The sequence below is a fragment of the Jaculus jaculus genome, chromosome 2 (genome assembly GCF_020740685.1).
Source record: "Jaculus jaculus isolate mJacJac1 chromosome 2, mJacJac1.mat.Y.cur, whole genome shotgun sequence".
Classification (NCBI taxonomy): domain Eukaryota; kingdom Metazoa; phylum Chordata; class Mammalia; order Rodentia; family Dipodidae; genus Jaculus; species Jaculus jaculus.
In genome coordinates, this window is record NC_059103.1 from 50,936,695 (window position 1) to 50,950,566 (window position 13,872).

At 41.3% G+C, this 13,872-nt stretch overlaps 1 pseudogene; it reads left to right on the forward strand.

Moving 5' to 3' along the window:
- The first annotated feature begins 1,212 nt into the window (after positions 1 to 1,212).
- Positions 1,213 to 10,280, forward strand: LOC101615648 (annotated as a pseudogene).
- The last annotated feature ends 3,592 nt before the right edge of the window (positions 10,281 to 13,872 follow it).

Below are 13,872 nucleotides of genomic sequence, written 5' to 3' on the forward strand. Positions count from 1 at the left end.
AGTAATAATAATAAATAATACTTACGAATGTCTAAAATCATTTCAGAAGGAAATGAAGAATATTTAATTCTGACCTAGGTATGGTAACACATGCCTATGATCTCAGCACTCAGGAGTCTGAAGCCCAGAACTGCAAGTTCAAAGCCAGCCTAAGCTACCTAGTGAGACTGTCTCAAAAACAATATGTAGCTGGGCATAGTGGCATATGCTTTTAATTCCAGCACTGAAGAGACCAAGGTAGGAGGATCATTGTGAGTGCCAGGTCAACCTAGGCTAGAGTGATACCCAAAAGAAAGAAACAGAGAGGGGTGGAGGAAAGAAGAAAGGAAGGAAGGAAAGAAAGAAAGAAAGAAAGAAAGAAAGAAAGAAAGAAAGAAAGAAAGAAGGAAGGAAGGAAGGAAGGAAGGAAGGAAGGAAGGAAGGAAGGAAGAAAAGAAGGGCTAGGGAGATGGCTTAGTGGTTAAAGGTGCTTGTTTGCAAAGCCTGATGGCCTAGGGTGGAGGCCCTGGTGTGCCCATATTCTTTCCCTCTCTCCTTTTCTCTTTGCCTGCAAATAACTAAATATTATTTTTAAAAATACATAATTGGGCTAGAGAGAATGCTTAATGGTTAAGGTGCTTGCCTGCAAAGCCAAAGGACCCAGGTTCAATTCCCCATTACCCATATAAGCCAGATGGACAAGGAGGCGCATATGTCTGGAGTTCGTTTGCTAGAGGCTCTGGCACACCCATTCTCTGTCTGTCTGTCTGTCTGTCTGTCTCTCTCTCTCTCTCTCTCTCTCTCTCTCTCTCTCTTTCTCCCTCTTTCTCTCTTCCTCAAATAAATAAATAAAATATTTTAAAAAGAAAAAAATCATAATTATGAAAACTTATAATCCCACATATACTTTGTGGGTCCAAAATCAGACAGTTCAATATACATAGCTACACAATTAGGGGATGTATCCAGAGCCTGACACCTAAGTCTCTTTGGTGGTTTGAATGTAAAATGTCCCCTATAGACTAGTGTTTGAATGTTTAATCCCTACTTGGGAGTGCTATTTGGGAAGTTTGTGGATCCTTGAGAAGGCAGAGCCTTGCTGGAGGAGGTGTGTCACTGGGGGTGGATCTTAGAATACTATGGTCTAGTTTGTTTCTTTGCACTTTTTCTGCTTCATCCCACTGATGTGACTATGTGATGCCAGCTGTCTGCTCCCGCCATGCTTCCCTCACCATGACGAAACTTCTCCTTGGAACTGTAAGCTCAAATAAACCCTTTACAGGCTGGAGAGATAGATGGCTTAGTGGTTAAGCACTTGCCTGTGAAGCCTAAGGACCCCGGTTCAAGGCTTGATTCCCCCAGACCCTCGTTTGCCAGATGCACAAGGGGGCGCACATGTCTGGAGTTCATTTGCAGAGGCTGGAGGCCCTGATGTGCCCATTCCTTTCTCTCTCTTTTCTCTCTCTGCCTCTTTCTCTCTCTGTCACTGTCAAAATAAATAAATAAAAATAAACAAAAAATTAAAAAATAAACCCTTTTCTTCTGTAAGCGGCTTCTGGTTGGGTATTTTGTTCAGCAATGATAAAGTAACTGATATAGTCTCCACCTTGCTATCCCCAGGAATAAGTTCTCAGCAGACCAAACAAGTACTAAGATGCAACACACACACACAGAGAGAGAGAGAGAGAGAGAGCAGTGTTCACTACGTTTCATCCATCAATGTCATTTTATTATTTTATTTATTTATTTATTAGATACAGAGGGAAAGAAAGAGAGAGAGAGAAATAGGCATGCCAGGGCCTCTAGCCATTGCAAACAAACTCCAGACACATGTGCCACGATGTGCATCTGGCTAACATGGGAGCTGGAGAATTAAACCTGGGTCCTTAGGCTTTGCAGGCAAGTACCTTAACCGCTAAGCCATCTCTCCAGCCCCATCAATGTCATTTTAAAATATCTCATATATAATCAGAAGAAATGTTCCTCCTGGAAAGATTTAGACTAAGCATAAAAGGGTTTGTAAAATTAAATATATAGAGGTTGATAATTGTATTTTTGTGTCTTGGAACCTGTATTTGAATTTTATTGCAAGTTTTCAATAATTGTATTGCTGGAATCAGAGAAGTTGGTATAATAACTTATATTTAAAATGTATAGCTTGACATAGAAGAATTGCAGTGAGTTCAAGGCCAACCTAAGGCTATAGAGTAAGTTCCAGGTCAGCCTGGGCCAGAGTGAGACATTGCCTTCAAAAAGTATATATAAGGGGCTGGAGAGATGGCTTAGTGGTTAAGCGCTTGCCTGTGTGAGCCTAAAGACCCCGGTTCGAGGCTCGATTCCCCAGGACCCACGTTAGCCAGATGCACAAGGGGATGCACGCGTCTGGAGGTCATTTGTAGTGGCTGGAAGCCCTGGCATGCCCATTCTCTCTCTCTCTCTCTCTGCCTCTTTCTCTCTCTCTCTCTCACTCACTCTCTCTGTCACTCTCAAATAAATAAACAAAAAAAATTGTTAAAAGTATATATAAGCCTGTGGAAATGGCTCAGCAGTTAAAGGTGCTTGCTTGCAAAGCCTGCAGGGCCTGGTTCAAATTTCCAGTACCCACATAAAGCCAGGTGCACAAGTTGACACATGTGGCTAGAGTTCACTGCAGTGGCAGGAGGCCCTGGTATACCCATTCATTCTCTCTCTCATAATTAAATAAATAAATAAAATATTCTTTAAACAGAAAAAATACAAAAATAGCTAGGCCACCAGGCATTACAGAGTGAGTTCCATGTCAGCCTTGGCTACAGTGAGACTCTCTTTCTCTCTCTCTCTCTCTCTCTCTCTCTGTAAAATTTTAAATAACTGGGCTGGAGAGATGGTTTAGTGGTTAATACACTTGCCTGTGAAGACTAACAGCCCATGTTCAACTCTCTAGATCCCACATAATCCAGATGCACACAGGTCAGGCAAGCACAATGTCACACATGCCCACTAGATGGTGCAAGCATCTGGAGTTCGATTGCAGTGGCTAAGGCCCTAGCAGGCCAATTCTCAATCTGTCTCTCTCTCTCTCTCTCTCTCTCTCTCTCTCTCTCTCAAATTTTTTAAATAGCTAAAATAAAAATATTTATGTATTTATTCATTAGAAAGAGAAAGGGGGAATATGAGCATGCCAGGGCTTCTTGCCACTGCAAACAAACTCCAGATACCATTTTGTGCATCTGGCTTTATATGGGTACTGGGAAATCAACCCAGGACCACCATACTTTGCAAGCCAGTGCCCTTAATTGCTAAGCCATCTCCCCAACCCTCTTTTACCATTTCCAAGTGTGAAGCTATTTTCAGATCTGGTTACCTGTGAATCAGCCTTCTCCTCTCTGTGTCTGGAGAGACCCTTTTAGAGCTTAATTTGATTTGTGGTGACTTTGTTGAAATTTCACTAAGATTTTTCTTTTTTTTTTTTTTTTTGAGGTAGGGTTTCGCTCTAGTCCAGGCTGACCTGGAATTCACTCTGTAGTCTCAGGATGGCCTCAAACTCACAGTGATCCTCCTACCTCTGCTTTCTGAATGCTGGGATTAAAGACATGTGTCACCATGCCTGGCTCCAGTAAGATTTTAATTATTGTAATTATAAATTGAGCCAGGCATGGAGGGATGTGTGTCTCACACTGGGCAGGGCTTCAGAAGCGCCTGCCCCCAGAAGCTCCTTTACAACATAGGCTCCCCAACTAGCTCCAAATTCCCTCAGGATAATCTGAGAAAAGCCTGGGAGTCATGGGTTCTCCATCCCTCTGTACCAAGGATGAGGAGATTTCTGTGTGAGCTGGAGTATGCTTAATATTAATTTCATTCATCACCAAGCTTTCAGGAAAGAGCTTAGAACATTTGATATACAATGTTTGATTTGTGCTATTATCAGGATACACAGTAGTAGTATAACATCATCGATTTAGAAAAGTCTCCATATGAAGTATATAAGAACCTTGATTTTTACTTTTGTTTCTTTTTTAAAATATTTCATTTATTTATTTATTTGAGAGAGAGAAAGAGGTAGAGAAAGAAAGTGGGTGCTCCAGGGCCTTCAACTTCTACAAATGAACTCCAGACCCATGAGCCACCTTGTGCATCTGGCTAACGTGGGTCCTGGGGAATCAAACATGGGACCTTAAGCTTTGTGGTAAGCACCTTAATCATTAAGCCATCTCTCCAGTCCAAATTTTACTTTTTGTTTTTTTGACAGAGAAAGAGGGGGAGAGAGAGAAGGAGAGAGAGAGAGAGAATGAATGTGCCAGGGCCTCCAGCCACTGGAAACAAACTCCAGGCCTATGCGTCCCCCTGTGCATCTGGCTAATGTGGGTCCTAGGGAATTGAATCTAGGACCTTTGGCTTTGCAGGCAAACAATTTAACTGCTAAGCCATCCCTCTAGCACCAAATTTTACTTTTTAAAGAAGTATTTATTAATTTTGCTTTTATTTTTATTTATTTGCAAGCAGAGAGATAGAAGAGAGACAAGCAGAGAGGATGGGCGCACCAGGGCCTCCAACTGCTATAAATGAACTCAGATGCATGTGCCACTTTGTGCATCTGGCTCTACTTGGGTACTGGAGAATTGAACTTGGGGTAATTAGGTTTTACAGGCAAGTGCCCTAATTGCTTAGCCATCTCTCCAGCCTGAAATTTACTTTATTTAGTCTAAACTATCTTGCTGTTAATTAGACATATATAGAGTTGTGTTTTTAGATTTTGTTTGTTGGTTTGTTTGGAGGTAGAGTCAAACTTTCGCCCAAACTGACATGACTCTCACTTGGTAGTCCCAGGCTGGACTCAAACTCACAATGATCTTCCTACCTCTGCCTCCCAAACGCTGGAATTAAAAGCATGCACCACCATACCCTGATATAGGCATGTTTCTAACATAACTCTCTATTACTATTTCAGGAGCATTATAAAGAAAGAAAGGAAACAATAGAAGTAGAAACGAAAATAGTGGTCATACACCAGTACTTCTCATGTAAGCTCACTTTATGGGGTGATCAATTAAAATGTCAAGGTCAAATGATGTGAAATAAAATTAAACAGCCTACTCAATTTCTTTATCTGACACTCATTTGTCAGAATTCATTTTTGTATTATTTAATAGAGACAATGAATCATTCACTGAGGCACCACTTTTATGAGTTACAGACCTATAAACCATCTGAATAGCCTTCATTCAGGGAGCGTACGTCTCTCAATGCAACATGAAGCTTACTCAGGTGTCCGATCATGGGGGAACTAGCTGACAAAGTGCTGTTTAATCAAACTGCTATTCCCTAATGGAGAACACCTAACAAACACACACACCCTTTTTTTTTTTTTTTTTTTTTTGGCTTTTCGAGGTAGGGTCTCACTCTAGCTCAAGCTGACTGAAAATTCACTATGTAGTCTCAGGGTGGCCTCAGACTCATGACAATCTTCCTGCCTCTGACTCCCAAGTGCTGGGATTAAAGGCATGTAACACCACACCCGGTGACAAACACACAATTTTAACAAGTTACACTGGGTATGGGGGCACATGTCTTTATCTTAGCACTTGGGAGGCTGATAGGAGGATCACTGTACATTCAAGGCCACTCTGAGCTACAAGAGCAAATTCCTGGTCAGCCAGGGCTAAAAGCACAACTTTTTTCTTCCCTGTTACTTTATTTTTCTACATTGTATCTCACATATTCTTTCAGGAGGAAAAAAAGTGACTCTATTCTTCTGTTTTAGTGTAACTAGTCTTGTAGCATGGGTGACACAGCCCTTCTCTTTAAAGCCCATCTACTCTTCTCAAAGAATTATAATCGGAATCTACCAGTGGTGTTTTGGAAATAAGATAAATTCTGTTGGTTTCTTAAAGGCCTGCTTTGGTCTGGCCTCTCATACTATCTGATGCTTGCTTGCTTGATTTATTTATTTTTTTTTTTTTTCAGAGAGGAAGGGAGAGAAGGTGAGGGGAGAATGGGCACCCCAAGGCCTCTTGCCACATGTACCACTTTGTACATCTGGCTTTACATGAGCAGTGGATAATCAAACCCTGACTAGCAGGCTTTTCAAGCAGACACCTTTAACCATTCAGCTATCTCTCCAGCCCCAATCTGAGGCCTTTTGATTTTATTTGCATGTATGTGTATGTGTGTGTGGAGGTTTGATTCAGGTGTCCCCCATAAACTCAGGTGTTCTGAATGATAGGTTCCCAGCTGATGGACATTTGGGAATTAATGCCTCCTGGAGGGAGTCTATTGTTGGGGGTGGGCTTATGGGTATTATAGCCAGTGTCCCCTTGCCAGTGATTTGCACACTCTCCTGTTCCTGTTGTCCACCCTCTGCTCATGTCATCATTTTCCCCCTGCCATCATGAAGCTTCCCTTTGACTCTGTAAGCCAAAATAAACCTTTTTTCCCACAAGCTGCTCTTGGTCAAATGTTTTCTAACACAGTAAAGTTGATACTGCTTTCTGTTACGCTTGTGTCCCGAGAATTTGTGCAGGGTTGCATTGCATAGAAATGGACTGGAGTAGAGGGATATTGCAAAGAAATGAAATCTTTGGACCAGAACTTCTGCCCATTCAGCTGCAATTGCATGAGAGATTACAACCATTGAGATTGGGCCAACTGACCTGCATTGGGACAACAGGAAGAATGTAGACTCTTTTGAATGGGGCCTGAATGCTGAAGGAGTGTCTTGTTCTTCAAAGTCGGCTTTATTGCCCCCTGGATTTAAAAAGTGGCACTCCACCTGGTATTATGGAATATGAGAAATGCAGAAAAGAGAGGGTCATTGAATTTGCAACACAGTCTTGTGTTTTGGAAACAGCCATGGGCAGTGTGTAGCAGGTTTGCTGGATGACTGCATGGAGACCTGATGGAGCCGTGAGGATGAACAGTGGATTGCAGTGGAGACCCATTGGAGATGCTGGGACCACGAGATGGCTGCCAAGGGGAGCTACTGGCCCCGGATGAAGTTTTCCAGGACTGCGAATAGCCTAGCTAGAGGGGCAGAATTGAAACTCCAGAGAATTGTTGCTGGGTAGAATTATTGGACTTGGAGATTTGTCACTGACTAGCATTGTTGGACTTGGAGTGATAGAGATTGATGTTTGCCCTGCTTAAATCTTATCTTGGCTGAATATTTCTTTGACATGCCCAATGCCATCTTTTGCAGTGTGAGTGTTTATTATTTTGTGCCATTATGGGTTTTTTAGGCGTATTTTGGTATTATGGTTCAGTTAAAAGACCTTGGATTATGGGATGTTGAATATCATTGGGATTTATAAGAACTATGGGGACATTTAAAGTTGGACTGAATGCATTGCATTTTACATCATGAATAGTTACCAGTTTATGGGGCCAGGGGTGGAATGTGGTGGTTTGATTCAGGTGCCCCCATAAACTTAGGTGTTCTGAATGATAGGTTCCCAGATGATAGAGATTGGGAATTAATGCCTGCAGGAGACAGTGTATTGTTGGGGGAGAGCTTATGGGTGTTATAGCCAACTTCCTCTAGCCAGTGTTTGACACACTCTCCTGTTGCTATTGTCTACCTTATGTTGGCCAGGGGGTGATGTCTACCCTCTGCTCATGCCATAGTTTTCCCCCGCTATCATGGAACTTCCCCTTGAGTCTGTAAGCCAAAATAAACCTTTTTTTTTTGCCTACAAGCTGCTTTGATCAAATATTTTCTGGCAGCAATGTGAACCTAGCTGCAACAGTGTGTATTATGGGGGAGGGGGCATGCCAGGACCTCTTGCTGCTACAAATTGACTCCAAATATATAAGCAATTTTTTGCATATGGCCTTATGTGGATAGTGGGGAATCAAACCCAGGTCAGCAGGCTTTGCAAGCAATTCTTTAATCACAAAGCCATTTCTCCAGTCCTTCTGATGTCTTTTGTTTTGTCATTATCTCTTTTCTTTGCTTGTTTTGTTTTTCCAGGTAGTCTAAGATGACCTGGAATTAACTGCATAGTCTCAAGGTGGATTGAACTCACAGTGATCCTCCTACCTCCACTTCCCAAGTGCTAGGATTAAAGGTGTGTGCCAACAAGCCCACCTCTTTTTTTTTTAAAGTCACTTAGCACTCTCTAATACACCTATATGGCAAGCTGAAAAAAAGCATGCTCTCGAAGCTCCCCTCACCTTAGAATCTCATTCTCTACTGGTGTGCCCCCTGAATTCATGGTGGTACTGAGAACTGATGATTTGAGGTCACACTTAGACCAGTTTGATTAGACAAATTTCCTCAAGCAGGGTCATAGCCACCTATATGTATTTCTTAAACCAGTCACTTCATTCTTGGGCTCATTTTCACCTCCAGTGTGATATTCATTTCTAATTCATTATGAGGCCCATAGAAAACTGATCCCAAAAGATGCCCACATCCTAACCCCTGGAACCTGTGCATATATATCCTTTGCTAGGGTTCACATAACTAACCTCAGGCGAACCTATTTGGTACTTAAGGGTAGAAAGGGAATTCATGTTGCTGAGCTGCTGCTCATAAAATGAGAACGTATCAGGCTAGAGGGATGGCTTAGTGGTTAAGGTGCTTGCCTGCAAAGCCAAAGGACCTTGGTTTGATTCCCCAGGACCCATGTTAGCCAGATGCACAAGGGGATGCATGAGGAGGAGGAGGAGGAGGAGGAGGGAGAGGGGGAGGGGGAGGGGGAGGAGGAGGAGAAGGGCTGGAAGGGGGAGCTCGGCAGGGCTCGCTGGCGCTGCCCGGGGCAGGGATTCCAGCCCACGCCGCCAGCCATGTTGCCAGGAACCATTTTCTCCCCCAGCCCTGGATTCTTCCCCACCAGCGGGTTTAGCTGCGCTGAAGGGCCGAATGGAAAAAATTGAAGCCTTGTGTGGCTGTGAGGAAGGTTTCTTGGGCGGAGGGTTACTGCACTAACTCCTAAAGGGTTCTGCTTGAAATTCGCTTTTAGTTTTTTTCTTATTTTCTCTTTAACTGATTGCATATAACTACAGAACCTTATACGTGTTGGGTCACAATTCCTAGGGGAGTGCAGGGAAAATGATTTTTTTTTTTTGATCCCGTTACTCTGAAAATATGGCTCCAATTGCTGGGCGTGGTAGCGCACGCCTTTAATCCCAGCGCTTGGAGGCCGAGGTTGGAGGATCGTTTTGAGTTCGAGGTCAACCTGGGCTAGAGTGAAACCCTACCTCCAAAACCAACAAAAAGAGGCTCCAGTCCTTTATTTTGGGCATTGAAAACCTTAGAAACTGTTCCTTTGGAGAGGAAAAAGACAGAAAAGGAACAGTTCCGTAAACTCTTCATTGGTGGCTTAAGCTTTGAAACCACTGAAGAAAGTTTGAGAAACTACTATGGGCAATGGGGAAAGCTCACACACAGACTGTGTGGTAATGAGGGATCCTGCAAGCAAAAGGTCAAGAGGATTTGGTTTTGTAAAGTTCTCGTCCACGGCTGAGGTAGATGCTGCCGTGGCTGCAAGGCCTCATTCGATTGATGGGAGAGTAGTTGAGCCAAAACGCGCGGTAGCCAGAGAGGAGTCTGGAAAACCTGGAGCCCATGTGACTGTGAAGAAGCTATTTGTTGGCGGAATTAAAGAAGACACCGAGGAGCATCACCTTAGAGATTACTTTGAAGAATATGGGAAAATTGATATTATTGAAATAATTACTAATAGGCAATCTGGAAAGAAAAGAGGCTTTGGCTTTGTTACCTTTGATGACCATGATCCTGTGGATAAAATTGTATTGCAAAAATACCACACCATTAATGGTCATAATGCAGAAGAAAGAAAAGCACTGTCAAGACACGAAATGCAGGAAGTCCAGAGTTCCAGGAGTGGAAGAGGAGGGAACTTTGGTTTTGGAGATTCCCGTGGTGGTGGTGGTGGAAATTTTGGACCAGGACCAGGAAGTAACTTTAGGGGAGGATCTGATGGAGATGGAAGTGGACGTGGATTTGGGGACGGCTACAATGGATATGGAGGCGGACCTGGAGGTGGGAATTTTGGAGGTAGCCCTGGTTCTGGAGGAGGAAGAGGAGGAGATGGTGGTGGAGGACCTGGATATGGCAACCAGGGTGGGGGCTACGGAGGCGGTTATGACAACTGTGGAGGAGGAAGTTATGGAAGCGGAAATTACAATGATTTTGGAAACTATAACCAGCAACCTTCTAACTATGGTCCAATGAAGAGTGGAAACTTTGGTGGTAGCAAGAACATGGGGGGCCATCTGGTGGAGGAAACTATGGTCCAGGAGGCAGTGGAGGAAATGGGAGTTATGGTGGGAGGAGCCGATACTGAGCTTCTTCCTACTTGCCATGGGCTTCACTGTATAAATAGGAGAAGATGAGAGCCCAGAGGTAACAGAACAGCTTCAGGTTATAGAAATAACAATGTTAAGGAAACGCTTATCTCACTCATGCATTAGTATGCAGTGATATGACAGAAGACACCAGAGCAGATGCAGAGAGCCATTTTGTGAATGGTTTGGATTATTTAATAACATTACCTTACTGTGGAGGAAGGATTGTAAAAAAATGCCTTTGAGACACTTTCTTAGCTTTTTAAGTGTTGTTTCTTTCTAGTGGTCTTTGTAAGAGTGTAGAAGCATTCCTTCTTTGATAATGTTAAATTTGTAAGTTTCAGGTGACATGTGAAATCTTTTTTAAGATTTTTCTCCAAGTTTTGAAAAGCTATTAGCCAGGATCATGGTGTAATAAGACATAACATTTATCCTTTAAAAATTTTAAGTGTGTGTGTAGAGTTAAGAAGCTGTTGTACATTTATGATTTAATAAAATAATTCTAAAGGAAAAAAAATATTATAGAGTCAAATGATAATGAGAACAAAACATACCAAAATCTCTGGGACACAATGAAGGCAGTTCTAAGAGGTAAATTTATAGCCTTAAGTGCCTATATTAAGAATTTAGAAAGGTCGCAAGTAAACGACCTAATGCTTTGCCTTAAAGCCTTGTAAAAAAAAGAAGAACAAGGCAAACCAAAAATCAGTAGACGGGAAGAAATAATAAAGATTAGGGCAGAAATTAATGAAATAGAAACAAAAAGAACAATCCAAAGAATTAATGAAACAAAGAGTTGGTTCTTTGAAAGGATAAACAAGATGGATAAACCTTTAGCAAATTTGACCAAAAGAAAGAGAGAAGAGACACAAATTAATAAAATCAGAGATGAACAAGGTAACATCACAACAGATTCCACAGAAATTCAAAAAATCATAGGGACATACTATAAAAGCATATACTCCACAAAGTATGAAAATCTGAAAGAAATGGATGATTTCCTTGATCTGTATGACCTACCTAAATTAAATCAAAATGAGATTAATCACTTAAATAGACCTATAACAAACGTGGAGATCCGAACAGTTATCAATAATCTCCCAACTAAAAAAAGCCCAGGCCCAGATGGATTCACTGCTGAATTTTACCAGACTTTTAAGGAAGAGCTAATACCATTGCTTCTTAAGCTTTTCCAGGAAATAGAAAAAGAAGGAATTCTACCAAACTCCTTCTATGAGGCCAGCATCACCCTGATACCAAAACCAGGCAAAGATAAAACAAAAAAAGAAATTTACAGACCAATCTCCCTCATGAACATAGATGCAAAAATTCTCAACAAAATATTGGCAAACAGAATACAAGAGTATATCAAAAAGATCATTCACCCTGACCAAGTAGGCTTTATCCCAGAGATGCAGGGATGGTTCAACATACGCAAATCTATAAATGTAATACATTACATAAACAGGTTGAAGGACAAAAATCACATGATCATCTCATTAGATACAGAGAAAGCATTTGACAAAATCCAACATCCCTTCATGATAAAAGTCCTACAGAGACTGGGAATAGAAGGAACACATCTCAATATAATAAAGGCTATTTATGACAAGCCCATAGCCAACATATTACTAAATGGGAAAAAACTGGAAGCTTTTCCACTAAAATCAGGAACAAGACAAGGGTGTCCACTGTCCCAACTTTTATTTAATATAGTTTTGGAAGTCTTAGCCATAGCAATAAGGCAAGAGACACACATAAAAGGGATACAAATTGGAAAGGAAGAGATCAAGTTATCATTATTTGCAGATGACATGATTCTATACATAAAGGACCCTAAAGACTCTACTAGCAAACTGTTAGAGCTGATCAAAACCTACAGCAATATAGCAGGATACAATATAAATACACAGAAATCAGTAGCCTTCATATATGCTAACAACAAACACACAGAGGATGAAATCAGAGAATCACTCCCGTTCACAATTGCATCAAAAAAATAATAAAGTACCTTGGAATAAACCTAACCAAGGAAGTAAAGAATCTCTACAATGAGAACTTTAAAACACTCAAGCGAGAAATTGCAGAAGACACTAGAAAGTGGAGAAATATCCCTTGTTTCTGGATTGGAAGAATCAATATTGTGAAAATGGCAATCTTACCTAAAGCAATCTACACATTTAATGCAATCCCTATCAAAATTCCAAAGGCTTTCTTCATGGAAATAGAAAAAACAATCCAAAAATTCATTTGGAATCACAAAAATCCTCAAATATCTAAAATAATACTGAGCAACAAAAATGAGGCTGGTGGTATCACCATACCTGATTTTAACCTATACTACAGAGCCATAGTAACAAAAACAGCATGGTACTGGCACAAAAACAGACATGTAGATCAGTGGAACAGAATAGAGGACCCAGATGTAAGCCCAAGTAGCTATAGCCACCTGATATTCGATAAAAATGCCAAAAATACTCATTGGAGAAGAGACAGCCTCTTCAGCAAATGATGTTTTGAAAACTGGATATATATCTGCAGAAGGATGAAAATAGATTCCTCTCTCTCTCCATGCACAAGAATTAAGTCCAAATGGATTGAAGACCTTAACATCAGACCTGAAACTCTGAAACTGCTAGAGGAAAAACTAGGGGAAACCCTTCAACATATTGGTCTTGGCAAAGACTTTCTGAATACAACCCCTATTGCTCAGGCAATAAAACCACAGATTAATCACTGGGACCTCATGAAATTACAAAGATTTTGCACTGCAAAGGACACAGTGAAAAAAGCAAAGAGGCAACCTACAGAATGGGAAAAAATCTTCACCAGCTATATATCTGATAGAGGATTAATATCTAGGATATACAAAGAACTCAAAAAGTTAAATAATAAGGAATCAAACAAGCCAATCAAAAAAATGGGCTATGGAGCTAAATAGAAAGTTCTCAAAGGAAGAAATATGAATGGCATATAAGCATCTAAAAAAATGTTCTACGTCACTAGTCATCAGGGAAATGCAGATTAAAACTACATTGAGATTCCATCTCACTCCTGTCAGATTGGCCACCATCATGAAAACAAATGATCATAAATGTTGGCGGGGATGTGGAAAAAAAGGAACCCTTCTACACTGCTGGTGGGAATGCAATCTGGTCCAGCCATTGTGGAAAACAGTGTGGAGGTTCCTAAAACAGCTAAAGATTGATCTACCATATGACCCAGCTATAGCACTCCTAGGCATATATCCAAAGGACTCATCTCATTTCCTTAGAAGTACATGCTCAACCATGTTTATTGCTGCTCAATCTATAATAGCTGTGAAATGGAACCAGCCTAGATGTCCCTCAACAGATGAGTGGATAATGAAAATGTGGCACATTTATACAATGGAGTTCTACTCAGCGGTAAAGAAAAATGAAGTTATGAAATTTGCAGAAAAATGGATGGACCTGGAAAGGATTATACTAAGTGAGGTAACCCAGGCCCAGAAAGCCAAGCGCCACATGTTCTCTCTCATATGTGGATCCTAGCTACAGATGATTGGGCTTCTGCGTGAGAAGGAAAATACTTAGTAGCAGAGGCCAGTAAGGTAAAAAGGAGACA